This window comes from Polypterus senegalus, chromosome 2 (genome assembly GCF_016835505.1).
Source record: "Polypterus senegalus isolate Bchr_013 chromosome 2, ASM1683550v1, whole genome shotgun sequence".
Lineage (NCBI taxonomy): Eukaryota > Metazoa > Chordata > Cladistia > Polypteriformes > Polypteridae > Polypterus > Polypterus senegalus.
In genome coordinates, this window is record NC_053155.1 from 146146822 (window position 1) to 146163685 (window position 16864).

Sequence of the window (16864 nt, forward strand, 5' to 3'; positions counted from 1 at the left end):
ATTCTCCCCATGTCTTCATGGGTTTTCTTCCTGGTATCCCCATTTTCCTCCCAAATCCCCACAGACAAACATGTTAGGTTAACTGGCAATAATAAATTGACTCAAGAGTGGGCCCTGCCATGCGCTGGCCCCTTGTCCAAAGTTGTTTCCTGCCTAGTTCCCAGTGTCATCTGCAGAGGTTCTGACACCTTGCAACCCTGATTTAGTCTAAACAAGTTTGAAAATGTTATGTTATACTATACTTTTTGGCTTAATTTCCTAAAGAGCAAGGTTTTCAATATATATTTATTGCACTTTAAATAAAATCTATTTAAAAAAAGTTTTATTTTATTTCTACATAAATAATAATTTGATAGCAAAGTGGCACAGCGTTTAGCATTTATTGATTCTACATCCTTAAATCCAGGGCCTGGCCATGTCTGTGGGGAGTATGTATGTTTTCCCTGTGTTTATGTGGACATTTCTATAGACATTCTTGTTTTCCTCTCACATTTTCAAATACAATTGGGAATTCCATAGTTCTTCCATATCAGTGTGTGCATAATGCTTCTCGACAATTGGGTTGCTATTGTTTACAATTGTAGTGGGTCTCCAACATTCATATTCGATAAACTTCTCCCCACTCTGGTGTTTGTGCTTGATTCACCAATGGGGACTCCAACCCCATCCACAATAATAATCTTACACAATGGTGGGCTGCGAACACACATGAAAAAAAGTGAGTTTCATCACCAGAAAAGCTGAGAAATACTACTTAAGAGTCACTCTATCCAGAGCTGGTTCCTGCTTTGCCCCCAATGCTGCCAGAATGGGCAGAAGCCAACCTAAGTCCTGAATTTGATAATGTAAACAAACAACAATATTTGGTTTGGTGACTTTTATTGGTGACATTTCTAGAAATGTACCAATCAAAAAATATGTATAGATTTAACTCCTACTAATAAAACAGTATCCAGTCATTCACTTCTTGAGAACCCTCAATCCAGTTCAGGACTGCAGGAAACTAGAGACTGTCTCAACAATATTGGGTACAATTCAGAAATTTACTCTGGTCATGGCACCAGTAGACATCTGAAAATGTAAGTGCACAGATTGATAGGAAAAATCCTTATTTATAATAACAAATGCACTGACAATCCCCGATGGTGTACTGTTAATTACTGCATGACTTCAATAACTCCACAGTAGCACACTGTGGGTGAATGGTGCCTGCCTTTTGTTCTGTATGATGGATTGAAGGCAAAACCATTAAAACAACAAGCTTGCTGTAAAAGCCATCTCTTATGAAAAGAGCATCCATGAAAAAACATTGACTTGATAACAGTTGGCCTTGGGGGCAAGTGCAAAAAGCATAACAAATTATGAGAACAACATTTATGAGCGGCTTGGAATCCAATGCATATATATGAGGCACGGCTTTTTAGATCATTTGGCAGTTTCCTTGTATGGATCTCATCAAAACTGTGAATGATATTCTTGTAAAGCACAGATAAAAAGTACTGATAAAAAATAATCTGTATTAAAATATCTGCATCATTTAGGCAACCAATAATACAATTCACTTTGATATATCATTTTCTGATTTGATATTTAACATCAATTTGTTTTAAACTATAAACATATCCACATAAAAATAGTTAATTATCATTGGCTATTACTTTAGTTTTCAAATTACAGTATAAAATTCTTTAAGGAATTTTAATAATATATATTTTTCCAAAACTCCTTATACAAATGCATGAAATGGCTTTGCACTTTGCCATATTGTAATGGATAGCGTCACAAGAACGAGACAAAAACAGATAAAGGTTTGGGGCAGCCACCCATATAATATGGTATCCTGGCTGCAAGTCATTTTTATCAAATACACAGCACTAATGTGCATCCAGCTGAGTCTAGAACGAGACTGAGGGAAAAGGGAAAAAGGCAGGCTTTTAAAGGGGAAGACAGGAAGTGAGGTCATAAGGATTGGGCACGTGTTCTTCATTCATTGGATCGAGCCCGGACGTGACGTCAGAGGGGCCGGAGCTGGTAAGGTCTACTTCCATTGGCTCGGTCCCGGAAGTGATGTCAAGAGAGCCAGGTGGAATCTCCCGGGAATGGTCTACAGGAAAGGGAGAAAAAGAGTCAGTGCACTCTGCCACATCCCAGCATGCCTCAGAACTGCCTTCACTCAAGCCCTTTAGCTGCCTCCCATGCGCACTGTGTGACAATAGCTAGAGTTTTAAAGAGCACAATTGATTATATACTGTGATGACTAGCAAAACCACAAGCACAGACACCCATTAATCAGATGAATGTGCAACAGTTTATTTATCCGTAAGCCGAGTAGGCTAAGAGCAGTTGGAGTGTGGTTGAGGACTACATATAATGAGTAATATAAAGGTTTGACTATTGGCCATGTGGTTTAAAGTAAAATCAGCTATTCATGAATATAAAATGCAATAAATGTGATGTGAAAAATTATTTTAGGAAAAAACACAAAAGCATTTGACACTTTATGTACATCACAAAATGTATCTTCATATTTATGAGTTGTGAAAACAAATTTCAACATAATACTCGTATTTACAGAATCCATCGAATCATTACAGCGGGACGTGGACAGCATACAGGCTTGGACAGATTTGTGGTAGATGAAATTTAATGAAAATAAATGTAAAGTATTATATGTAGGAAATGAAAATGATAGGTTTAAATACACAAATCTGAGGTCTGACAATTGAAAGTACACCTAATGAACAGGATTTTGGAGTCGTAGTGGACTCGTCACAATCAACTTCCATTCAAACTGTTAGTTTTATTGGAGCAATGCTATTTTTGCTGTTTGGCTAAGAAAGACCACATATTTCTAACCCAATTCATTATTTTAATTTTGCATATACTTTTAAAAATGCTTTGAATGAAATATATCTCAACCTCCATTCTCATATATACAGTAGATAGATAGATAGATAGATAGATAGATAGATAGATAGATAGATAGATAGATAGATAGATAGATAGATAGATAGATATTCTTTTCAAAATGCATTTGTTAGCAATAGATTTTAACAAAATTGGGCCCCAACTCATTACCGTGACTATGTGTAAATAAATTTGAAGAAATTATTATGAATTACTTCTGTAGTGTGGCTAATTTAAAAAAAATCATTAATTGCCAAAATTTCTTAAATAAATATGTAGCATTCTGGAACAATCTCTTCAATTTCTTACATAAAATGTAAAAATTGTCTTTTGATTGGAACTAAAACTGGCATGCATATCATCATAAAAAAATGTTTCCTGTTATAGATATCAGGATCGGTTCTTTTCAGACATCAATATGGCCAAGAAGGCCAAAGATATGCTGTTACTGGAGCTGCAGGAATTATGTGGCCTAGAGACAGCTGGATAGGATTGTGCAACATTGCCTGCCAAAGGTCCCTGGAAGGACCTGCTGAGTAGTAGATTCGAGTGTAAGCTTAGTAGATTGTAGATGCAAATGCAGCGGCATCAATAAACTGTGTTCTAGTAGATGCTGCCATACAGCTGGAAACATACCTGGGAGAGATTACAGTTTCCCGTTCAGACAAACCACTTAAGTACTGGTCAGTACTTAACAAAGTGTGGTTCCTCACTTCCCCTCAGATGTCAAGGAAATATGTTTAGCCCCATGCAGTAGTGTAGAGAGTGAGACATTATTTAGTGCACTGTCACATGCCATTACTGAAACCAGAAACAAGCTTACAGCTGAACATGCAGAGATTCTTTTGTTCATCAAAATGAATCTGCCGCTTACCTTCTCAAAAGAGTCCTAGACCTTTCCAGTGCCAGGTGTTCCCAGTTACATTTGACCTGCATACCTTTTATGTCAGCTTTCATGTATTAATAATACAGTTCACCTTCATTTGATAAGAACGGACGAGCAGACAGCGCGTGCCTTTTTCTTTCTTGTCTTTATTTGAACAACTAACAAATGTGCAAGGCATTACCAATCAAATCACCAGGTGTCAACCCACAATCAGACATCAATAGCTGAACTGAAATGTACACTTATACTGATATATAACAATTCCTCCCATCTAAAAATTAGAAGTAATTAACTTATTCCCTTTTTTTTTTTTTTTCTCTGAAGAAATCAAAACATTGAATTCTATCTTTACATTTAATTTTCAATTAGTCTCTGTGGAGGCTTGCATATGCAATTGGGTAACGTCTCTCTTCACAGGGTAATTTTTCTTGAATTGTTACAGCAGTGTTAGCCTCTGCAGAAGGTGATGGAGATAATGCACATGGGCTCTGTACTTGTGCTGCTTGAGGAGATGGTAAGTGCTCTGGACAGTTTGTAGGAGCAACAGCAGGGGAGTCAACAGGCAGTGTGGGTATCTCTTTAGCTCTAACCAACCCTGATTTTCTCAACTGGTCGACATGACGTCGCCATATGACACCTTGAGTAGCCTCTACCTTGTATGACAAGGGACCAGTTTGCTCTTTCACTAGTGCAGGAACCCATTTCTGATCTCCTCTGTAGCTCCTGGCAAGAACTGATTGTCCAATGGCAAAGCTACGTGTAACCTTGTCCGTTGCTTTATGACCTTGTTTGATTTGTCTGTCTTGCACAGTCTGCTTAATATTTGGTTGCAGCAGGTCTAATCTAGAGCGAAGAGGACGCCCAAAGAACAACATAGCTGGAGTCTGGTTAGTTGTAGCATGGATGGAATTCCGATATGCAAATAAGAAGTTGGCCAATTTTTGCTGAAGGGTCAGCTTCTCATTTGTCATTGCTCGAAGGGCTCGTTTCAAACTTTGCACAAACCTCTCTGCCTGGCCATTTGTGGCTGGATGCCATGGGGCAGATGTAATGTGCCGTATGCCATTTTTGTGGAGGAAAATCTGAAAATCTGTTGCTGTGAACTGGGGTCCGTTGTCACTCACCAGTTGTTGTGGAACTCCAGTTCTAGCAAATAAATTCCTTAGTACTTCAATAGTGTGAGAAGTAGTGGTGGAGCTCATAATGAAAACCTCTGGCCATTTAGAGCATGCGTCGACTACCACCAGGAAAGTTGTCCCCATGAATGGTCCTGCAAAGTCGATATGAAGCCGCTGCCATGGTAATGTAGGCCATTCCCATGGATGAAGTGGTGCACGTTCTGGATCATTCTGAACCATCTGGCAGCCACTACATTGCTGCGCTATTTTCTCGATGTCTTCATCAATGCCTGGCCACCACACAAAACTTCTGGCAAGTGCCTTCATTTTCACCACACCTAGATGTCCCTTGTGAAGCTCTTTTAATACTCTGTGTCTTAGTTTAGTGGGTACAATAGTTCTTAACCCCCACATCACACATCCAGCATTTAAGGCAATTTCATCACGTCTCGAGTAATATGCAGCCAGCAGGGATTTGTGCTGGGCTGTCCAGCCATTCAGTGTGGCAGCATACACCTGAGACAGGACCTTGTCATGTTTTGTTTCTGTTTTCACCATGTCTGCCGTGACGGGCAGACTTTCAATCTGGCTGATGGAGATCATATCTATTGTTTCCTCATCTCCAAACTCATCTTTTTCAGCCTCCAGTGGCAGTCGCGACAACCCATCTGCATTTGCATGGCAGGCTGTACGTTTGTACTCAATCTTGTACCTGTGTCCACCTAAAAACAATGCCCAGCGCTGCATTCGGGCAGCAGCTGTGGCAGGAACTCCTTTCTGCGGGCTGAAAATTGAGGTTAGCGGTTGGTGGTCTGTGACAAGGATGAATTCCCTACCAAAAGATACTGGTTGAACCTTTTACACCCCACACTAGACTCAATGCCTCCCTATCGATTTGGGCATAATTCTTCTCAGCTGCAGACAATGAGCGTGATGCAAAAGCTATAGGCCTCTCACTGCCATCTTCCATAACATGAGACATCACTGCTCCAATGCCGTATGGAGAAGCATCACAAGCCAGCTTGATTGGAAGGGACGAATTAAAGTGGGTTAGGACTGTGTCAGATGTCACCAGTCTCTTTGCATCTTGGAATGAATTTTCACATTCTTTGGACCATTTCCACTGTTTTCCAGCTTGTAATAGCTCATTGAGTGGATATAGCACAGTTGCCAGGTTTGGAAGAAACTTATTATAATAATTCACAAACCCCAGGAAGGATCTAAGCTGTGAAACATTTTGTGGTTGTGGTGCCATCAATACAGCCTGAATCTTGTCCTGACATTTGTGCAAACCTTGGGCATCTATGGTGTGCCCGCAATACCTGACACTGGGCTTCAGGAACTCACATTTTCCTCGCCTGGCTCTTAGTCCATACTCTTCTAACCTTTTCAGAACCTTTTGAGGTTTTCTAAATGCTCTTCATCTGTCGCTCCAGTGACAATAATGTCGTCTAAATAGCACTGGACGCCTGGCAGTGACTGAAGGATCTGATCCATTGCTCTTTGCCAAATAGCTGGGGCAGAGGCTACCCCAAACACCAGCCTGTTGTAACGATAAAGACCCTTTATTGTATTAATGGTCAGGAACACTTTAGAGTCTTCCTCTACTTCCATCTGGAGGTATGCATCTGCTAAATCTAACTTTGAAAAAGCTGACCACCCGACAAACTGGCAAAATGTCCTCAATTCTCGGCAGAGGATACTGTTCAGCTTGTAGCACAGGATTAATGGAGACCTTAAAGCCCCGCAGAGCCTGACTGTACCATTTCTCTTTATTATTGGGACAACTGGGGTTGCCCAAGGACTCCAGTCTACTTTAGAAAGTATGCCGTTTGACTCCAACCTATCCAATTCCTTTTCAACCAGGGGTCGGATGGCATAGGGTACTGGACGTGCCTTGTGGAACCGTGAGGTCGCACCACTCTTAAGTACAATTTTAGCTCTAATGTGCTGAAGAGTCCCAATGCCACTCTTAAATACCGGGGCGGCTTTTCTTAATATCAGCTCTAGGTTCTTTTCTGTAGTCTGTTGCACAACAGGCAAAACACGGAGGCTTTTAATCTCTCTCCAGTCAACTCCCAACTTTCTTAACCACTCACGGCCCCATAATGGTGCACCTCCATTTTGTATTATGTGTAAATCAAGTACCTCTTTTCTTCCATTATACTCTACTGTCACATGCAGCACTCCAATAGGCATAACCTTTTCACCTGTGTATGTTCTGAGAAGAACAGAAGAGGGGTTCAGCTTCTCCTTCTTGAAATACACCTTGTAATCTTTCAGTGACATAACTGAAACAGCTGAGCCAGTGTCCAATTCCATTTTTACCACCTGGCCATCTATCTTGGGGGTGAGCCAGATTGCCTGCTTGTCTTTTCCACTAAGGCTAAATAATTCCAGACTTGCTAATGCATCTTCACTATCAATGTCAGAGACTTCTGCAACATTATGCACATTTTTCTTGTCGCTGTGATGCATTTTGTGTTCCGACTAAACTTTGCCTTTCCACTACGACAAACTCTTTGAATATGGCCCGTTTTGTGGCACTGTCTGCACTCTTCATTTTTAAATCGGCACTGTGAGGGAAGATGGGAGTCGCGTCCACAGCGATAGCAGGGCCGTTTATGTACTTTGCTTATCTTGGCTGCCGCCATTTTATTTACGCTGCTCGTATTCACTCCTCTTTGTAGTTCAAGTGCATCTTTAGCTGCAGTTTCCATTGAAATAGCAATTTCTACTGCTCGTTTAAATGTCAAATCTGCCTCAGTTAACAGCCTCTTCTGGATTCCCTCTTGAAGGATTCCACAAACCAAACGATCACGCAATGCATCGTTTAGCCCGTCACCAAACTGACAATATTCTGATAACTTTTTCAGTTCTGCCACATAAGCCGCAATTGTCTCTCCCTCGTTCTGATTACGCTTATGGAATCTGAAACGTTCGCGATCAGTAATGGCTTTGGTGACAAATGATCCCGCATTACACGGACTAAGTCGTTAAAACTTTTCTCAGCGGGTTTGTCTGGGGCAGTTAAACTACGGAGGAGGCCGTAAGCTTTCCCTCCCATGGCACTCAGTAGCACAGGAACGTGTTTTCAGCTGGAATATCATTTGCAGCGAAATACTGTTGCAGCCTTTCAACATACATATTCCAATCTTCCGTGGAACTATCAAAAATATCTATCTTTCCGATGTACGACATGTTTGCAATTTATCGTACTCACGTTGCACTATCGCGCCGGGTCCTTGCTTTTCCGCTTACTCGGTGCGGTTCTCGCTGCTGTTATTCAGTGTCACAGTGCTCAAAATTAACTGCTTGATCTCGTCGCCACTGTCATGTATTAATAATACAGTTCACCTTCATTTGATAAGAACGGACGAGCAGACAGCGTGCCTTTTTCTTTCTTGTCTTTATTTGAACAACTAACAAATGTGCAAGGCATTACCAATCAAATCACCAGGTGTCAACCCACAATCAGACATCAATAGCTGAACTGAAATGTACACTTATACTGATATATAACATCAGCTTTCTTTAAAAAATAAATAGACTACCAGTAAAAGAAATGTTCTTGTTATGTTCAACCAAATTCCTGTGAACACTTGTGTTTTACTATTACATCCCCATGTTGAAAGACTTGAAACAATGTTGGTTTTGGTTTAGTGGTTTGGTTTACATACATTAATCGTATGTGATTTTTTCTGTGAAATTTGAGCCATTTTAAAGAGTGTTGTTATCTGTTCTATGCAATGTGCCTTATTTTGAGTTATTTGAATGAATCAAGTTTGATTCATTTCATTTCAAATTTTGAACCTAATATTTGATTTTGACAGTTGATGCACATAATAAACAAATACTATCTTCCATATTTCAGCCTCACTACAATGGTATTGGTATCAGCAAATGCTGAAAAATAGTATACTGATGCATCCAGAGTTCGAAGCCAACACAACTCTTTAAATGCCAAAAATGTTCTTTTTATGGCAAGCATGACGATGTCAACATCATGCTATTAGCATGTTTCAGCCAGGGTTTTATCCTTTTACTTTCTTTGTATTGTATTTTTGTTGTCTTTTAAATATTATTTAGGATTTAGGTGTTTTTGATCATGCCTTTCTTTTCATTATTTCTGTATTTTATTTATTGAATACAACTTTGTTTATTCATTATTTTGTGTTTGTAAATAATGCATGCATTACCTTTGTTAGTTTTCTTCCCTGTCCTCTTTATGTTGAGCCTCAGGGGCTGAGACAACTTAAAGATGCAACTGGGAAATTTCCTTCAGAAGTATTTATGGACAGGCAACTAGACTGGCTCAGTACATGTACCTGTTTTTTTCTTCTTTTTTTTTTGTTGTTGCCTGCCTTGCTTTTTGTGTAGTCTTTATAGAACTCCCTCAATTAATATTTAAATATTAAAGTAACTTATTTTTCGACTTGAGGTGTGTTTTTCTTTCACCCTTAGGATATCTGTGACTTTTAAGCCTTTGCCACCTTTTTGACTTGTGCAGGCCTTATGTCTGCCTCTTGAGTTTGGGACCAGGCTGCCTGAGGCAGTGAAGTGTACACTTTTAGTCCAAGCCTGTATTGCAATTTCAGGTTTGAGGTCTACATCCATTATAAGCATTTTGCACAGCCAGGTTCATGACACTATGTAGAGTGTACATATATGTTGTGAACAATAGGGGGCGCTCTCACTCCCTTGAACCCCTGTCCACGACTCCAGACACCAGGTAAAAGTCCTCAAATTGACTTTATTTTCTTGCCACAGTGCACAAAGTACACTCTCCACCACAATTCTCATTAAACTCACAAATACTCAATAATAAACAATCCTCCAGCTCCCAGACGCGTTGCCACCCTTCCACCCAGCTCAGCTCATTGTCTGTGAGTTCCCATAGTCCTTTTATACCTCCTGACCCGGAAGTGTTTCTGCCCAATAGTCCACAAGTCCTTATTCCTTCCGGGTCAGGGTAAATAGTCCCTTTCTTCAACCCGGAAGTCCGTCGCTCTTCCTGTGACGAACCTCCGGGTCACAGGGCACGAAGAAGCCCTTGGTCCTCCCTGCAGCTCCCTCCTGTGGCCCCCACAGCATCCAGCAGGGCTTTGCATAAAAACTCCAATGTCCATGATGCCCTGCTGGTCTTCTGGGGACCTCCACGCTGCAAGGAGGGCTCCACCTGGCGGTTTGGGGGTATTGGCCGGGATAAATGGCCGGCCATCCATCACAATGTGTACATAAGTAGGGAACTCTACAGCACTATCTTTGGACTATTATGGAAGTACAGAGTTTGTATTACTGTAGCTTCCCTTGAATAAAATGTAAATCTCCAGTAGATACAAAAAGTGAGCCTTAAAACCATCTATCCATCCAACCTTACATTTTCTTAACCCACTTACCCAGGACAGAATTACAGGGCAGTTGGATCCTATCCCAGCAATCATTGGGCACAAGGCAGGACAACAACTTCACAGGGGGAACAAAAACACACTAGAGCCAATTCATGAACACCAATTTATCATGATCACGTTAGAACCAATCATGAACATTTTAAGGATTTAACAAACCGGTAACTTTGAAGATAATAGCATCAATGAACTTGAAATGATTAATTGAAACAGAATGAAAAGTTAAAAAAGAGAAAAGGATTAGTGGATCTTCTGTATACAAAATGCTATTCAACATGCATTTTATAAGTATGTGAAGAAAGTATATAATACACATGAATTATATTATTCAGTTTTTAAAAAGAAATTTTACAGCCTGTGCACCATATCTTTTTACATGTTTTGTTAATCTTTTGAGAAATTATTAACTTTTAGGCAGATTCACCTTACAAGAGAAACTAGAACAGAATTATGTGTTAGCCTTGTTTTAGAAATAGAACAGTACATGAAATTGAACAATTATTACATTAAAGCTATAAATAATTCAAAAAATAGGGTATCAGATAACTACTTTTGAATCACACTTATGTATTTCAAAGTTTAAAGACCCATAAATTCCAAGCATTTCATTTTCAATAACTATTAACTTAAAGAAGTAGAAATAAAAATGTTATAATAGATTTCTTCTTACAAGCTAATTTTGATAGCTGATAAAGATAAACACAATAAATTAAAAATGAAACCAGTGTACAACTTTTCTTTGCAAAGTAGTGGATGATGAATGTAAAGTTAACATGTTGAACTTTTTGAAAATGTGATGAGTTGAATTAAACAGACCTATTAGGCACATTAATTTCAGATTAGAGAAACAGGCAAAGACCAACACAGAGGAAAATAATAATGGATGGAATTGTGACATTGCGCAATACTATAAATAGGCCAGTGGTTACTGTTACAAACAAACAAAAAAAAAGTCTTCTTGAATATTGCAAGAATGTACAAAGAACAGATTTTGTTTCTATTTGTAGAATAATTTAATGGAATCATAGATTATGTGATGAAGAATACCAACAACATTTATAATCAGAGATTTGCTGAATTAAGATTGAACCAGTTAGTTTGACATTAAGATAACTGAATTGATGTTATCAATGATTATTAGTCTCATATGAATTGGTCACTACTGAGAAGGTTTGAAAGGTGTATTATCAGCAAGTCATGAGTGATAATAGTTCACATGTGGATTAACATCATGAACTTCAACTAGCACAATAAGAACATGCTTAAGCATCATTCATTGCATAGCTCATTTACAAAAATGGAACCAATTAATTACACGCTTTTCTGTTTCTTTTCCAAAGTAGATAACATTAAGCTTGGATTAGGGTTAGACCAAAATGTTATTAGTCATTGCATATCACATGCTACGATGGGGAGCTCATCAAAGTATGCATTACCTATAATGCATTATGCACTAATGTGAAGTAAGAACTTAACAAATGCTTTAATAAGACCTTAACAATGGCTTTATTTGGACTTAATAAGATTTTTAAAAAGTGCCAAGAAAATGATCATTCCCATCTTTATTCAGCTTGTCTAACCCTTAGTAAACAGAGTATAAACTATACAGTAAATGAGTATTCTATTGATTTAGAAACTCCTAACAGCCAACTTATAACCAACTTATTAAAGTTAAAGTCTTCATCAATAATTTTCAGAATACTAACCTATTCTGAAAATGTTTGAAAACATTTTAAAATGAAAACCATAGGACAGCACAGAATTAACAACATATACTGAATAAGACAGTACCTAAAATCCAAGTTTTCCTGATAATCTATATACCTTGACTTCTTATCAATAAATATAACTGGGCCTGCACTTCATAATGAGGGGTGCAAAATAGTGTTTAAGGAAACAACAAATGCCTAATAAGTCATTTACTAAAATACTGTAAATTCAGACTGAATTAGTGCAAGGTAATGTACATAAGACTCTGCATTATCTTCCAACCCTATTTAGTTTAAAGACTGCGAATATACTTAATAAGCTTACAAAAAACCACTGTATTAACAGGTGTTTTTACTAGCACATAACTAGCTGTTAATATATCAGATTACAAAGAAGAGATGAACATCCGTTTCTTGGTGATTTGTTATTCTTCTCAACACTGAATAAAGCCTTTGTAGCAGTGATTAACATGGTAGATACATAGCCCAAACAAACATAGGAAAAATGTACAAATTACACGTGGACAAGAAATTCAACGCAAGTCTCAATTTGTTAGACATCATAAATCACAAATCTGCTACCTTTACAAGAAATAAATGTCCCAACTAAGCAAAATATTACAGAAGAAATAAGACAGCTAAATCTTAAAATTCACCCAACTATTAGCAAACTCACTTAACCCAATTTAGGATTAAGAGGGGACTGAAGCATATGTAAATGGTATGGGCAAGAATTGGTAAATATATTGATGCCTGAACTTAAAAAAAAAAAAATCTTTGTTAAATTCATTAAACAATTGAGAAAACAATTTAAAGAACTAGGCCATGCAGTGGTGCAGTGATAATGCTGCTTCTTCACAACAAGGAGACCAGGGTTTGCATCCTAGGTGCTCCCAGTGTGGAATCTGCATGTGTCTGCGTGAGTTTTCTCCCACTGTCCAAAAGCGTGTAGGTTAGGTGAATTGACTTTGCTAAATTGGCCACAGTCTATGGGTGTTTGCCCTGCAATGGACTGGCGCCCTGTCCAGGGTTTGTTCCTGCCTTGTGTCCAATGCTAGCTAGGTTAGGTTCCAGTAACCCCCTGTTCTCATGGCCTGGATTAAGCGGGTTATAAAAATGAAATGACGACTTAAGGAGTTGTTCAATTTGTCCTGTAACATCCTTGCAGAAACTGAAAATCTGGTAATTTTAGTTTTGTTCATATATGTTAGCTTAGATGTATCTTGCCTCCGAAAATCCTTCCTAATACTATAGTACATCCGATAAAATAATTTGTGTTTTCTATTAAATTAAATGAGGTTATGTACAGGGAGATTCACTCGAAAGAAGCCCTGAATATTCTGTAATAACTTTTGCTAGGATGAAGCAATCTGAATGAAACAACATGCGATGTGCTCCTCAGTATATGGGGCTTCGAATAAGCCGGGATGCCCCTGTATCAGTATGATGAGGTGGCGCCGGACAGCAGTTCCGACATTTTACTTCCGTTTGCATCTTTTGTGTGCATACCTCACATACCCCTTCACTCATTCACTTGACTTCTTATCAGGATGGTGGTGTACAGTATTGAGCAGCACGTCTTCATGGTGTGAACCTATTGGGTCACCAATTTGTTTAAGCGATGTCAGAATCAACAGGATGATCGTAAGTTAACAACAGAATGTTATTTTCAGCAAGATGGAGCAACGTGTCACACATCAGCAAGGAGTATGGCAGAAATTGACTCCTTCTTCGGCAACATGGTAATTTCACAGGGGCTTTGGCCACCACGGTCACTGAATCTGACACCACCAGACTTCTTCCTTTGGGGTATGCTCAAAGGAAAAGTCTATCAAAACAAGCCACGCACTGTGGAAGATTTGATGGAAAACATCCAAAGTGAAATTGCTGCTATTTCCCCCGAGACGGTTGCTGATACATTCAAGAACATGAAACGCTGCATCAACATGTGTCTGGATCAAAATGGAAACCACTTCCAGCATTGCATGTAATGTAATGGATTACACATACGTCAAGGTATATTGCGTATTTTTTGGTTCAGAATGCTTCATCCTAATGGGAGTTACAACAGAATATTCAGGGTCTCTTTTGAGTGAATCTCTTTGTACTTTAATACACTGTTCTTTATTGTGGTGCTGGCATCATGTTGCATGAAGGTGACATAGACAAGTAAGAATTTCACCGAACTCTCCAGACTTGACAGTACCATTATTACTTCTGCTGCTACTATTTCAGTCCCTGCTCTAAGCAGTTACCCAAAGCTGCAATATTATTTTACTGAAACCAGACACTTATTATTTTAAAAGTGTATAGCATCTATCTGTACTACAATCACTTCCATTCATTTTACATTAAAACTAGAAGATTAAGTGACTTGTTCTGGTTTACACAGTAAATCAAAACAAATGACTCTCAAATTTAAAGTTCATTGGGTTGGAGAGCAGGTTAAGCTGCCTGCCACATAAATAAAGCCTACAGCTTGTAATATTCATATAAGCAAACATTTTCAGAAATGGTCAAAATAAATGCTAGGTTTTGATGAATCTAAAAATATGTAATGCTTCATTATATACAGTATTTTGTTGTTAAAACAACAGTCAAAGTTAAAGCTCCCTTCTTTTACACTTCCTTTTCATAAGCACTTAATCTGTCTAGATGTGCATGAGCAGACTCATCCGTCATTAAAACACAGATAATGAAGCTCCTAAATCTTCTTGTTGTGTCACTATAGGTACCTACTGGTCTACTCCCACAGGACTGATCAGCCCTGAATAAGGAACTGAAAACATACTCATTGACTGTAATAGGTATGTTTTCTGAACATTAAATACTGTAACTGAATATTACTGATATTTTGATTTTGTTTTCTAAATGGATGACTGCACTTCAATTTTCTCTCTTAATTCTTACTGAATGATTATTATTTTTTTCATTTGTACTCACATTTTATCACAGTATTTGGTAATGTTACAAATACAAAGCAATATAATTAAGACATATATGCTTCCTATAAACACCCATCCTTAGATACACATGGCTTTGCAATTAGCAGTTGAGAGCAGCAGATTGTGCACGGTTGTTCAAAGAAACTAGTAAATCCCTTTCACATATACAGTACTAGTAAACATGCAGATTTAGTACATTTATAAATTGATCTAAACGAGGAATCCCAAAAAAAGCTGGCCCTACAATTCAGCAGGCTGCTGTACACGTTAACAAAACCTAAAAAAATGAGCAGGCACAGCATCACAGAAACCTCGCTTATAATGCACCTGTTATGAATTTGTCACTGAAATGCAAAAAGAAGATGAAAACCATCACTGAAAAAATCTTGGACACTTATGGGATATGGGCGGCCATTCATCCCGGCCAATACCTCCAGGCTGCCAGGTGGAGCCCTCCTTGTAGTGTGGAAGTACCCCGAATGCTAGCAGGGGATTATGGACAATGGAGTATTTATTCACAGCCCTGGTGGATACCATGGGGGCCGCGAGAGGACGCTGCAGTAAGGAGTAAGGACTATTTCCCTATACCCCAGTGGTACGTCCCAGTCACATGGACAGAATAAATGACTTGCTCCCGGGATGAGTTTTGATCTGACCCGGACGTACTAGGAAGTCACATGGACTGAGGGTTCAGAAGCACTTCCGGGTCAAGGACTATAAAGGATTGTGGGAAATCCCAGACGGACGAGTTGAGCTGGGTGGAAGGGTGGCAACGCGTCTCTGGAGTGGTAGAGTGATTATTATTGTGGAATTGTGTATTGTATGAGTATTGTGGAGAGGAGGGTGCTTTGTGCACAGAATAATTATAAACAAGTCAACATATTGGAATTTTACCTGGTGTCTGGCATATAGTCTGAGGGTTCAAGAGGACGATAGCACACTCTATCTGTCACAGACTCAAAATATGTTTAAATTAAATTAACAAAAATAAAACCATAGAAAGGTTCAAGCAATTCAAACCAAAAGAAGTGATAATTAAATACAAAAAGAAAAAGGAAAGATACGATAAAATGCAATATTAATACTGAATATTACAAAAAGGAAAAATAATCCATTATTACTGAACAAAATATTCAAAAAGACAAAAGTAGGGAAAAGGGATTAAACTAATAATACATTTGAGAAAGGGAACAAGTAACAAATAACAAAGAAGCAATCTTTATATATCAGTGGTTCTCAACCTGTGGGGCGAAGGGGGGAGCGCGAAGTAACAAAAAGGGGGAGCGAAGATGTGAAAAAAGAAAACAAGAATCAAAAATATGAAAAACAACATCTGTTGAAACCAAAACAAATTAACTTAAACTACATTCTGATACTAGAACAACAAATATAGAGTTAGATAAATGTCGATAAAAGTTAAGTAGGTATAATAAAATATCCATCTACATTTCAAAAAAATGTTATGGGGGGGGGGCGCGATTAAAACTGTTATGAAAACTAGGGTCGCAAATACTTAAAGGTTGAGAAACACTGTTATATATAATACCCTATCATGGTTGTCTGTTTGTCTGTCCAAGATTTTAAATCACCTGTAGCTTGCAAACCGTTTGACCTATTGACCTGAAATTTGGTACACATATACAATGTGACATCTACTATTCGCTTTTGGGGTGATGATTGACCTCCAGGGTTATCCCTCTATTTATTTGTATTTTATTTTATTGTAGAATCAACTCTCGGCAGTGGCCAGCAGGGCAGCCAAGTGGTGCATGTGTATGAGTGTCATTCTCATCCCTACCACCTTCGCTGTCACTTCCCCTACCTCTCCATATCTTAAATCATTCTTGAGGCAGATTGAAGACATTAGTGCTAGCTTAAGAGAAAAATTAAA

At 38.6% G+C, this 16864-nt stretch overlaps 1 pseudogene; it reads right to left on the minus strand.

The window, feature by feature from the left end:
• Nucleotides 1-4158: 4158 nt before the first annotated feature.
• On the minus strand, nucleotides 4159-7386 carry LOC120524421 (annotated as a pseudogene).
• Between the last annotated feature and the right edge of the window lie 9478 nt (nucleotides 7387-16864).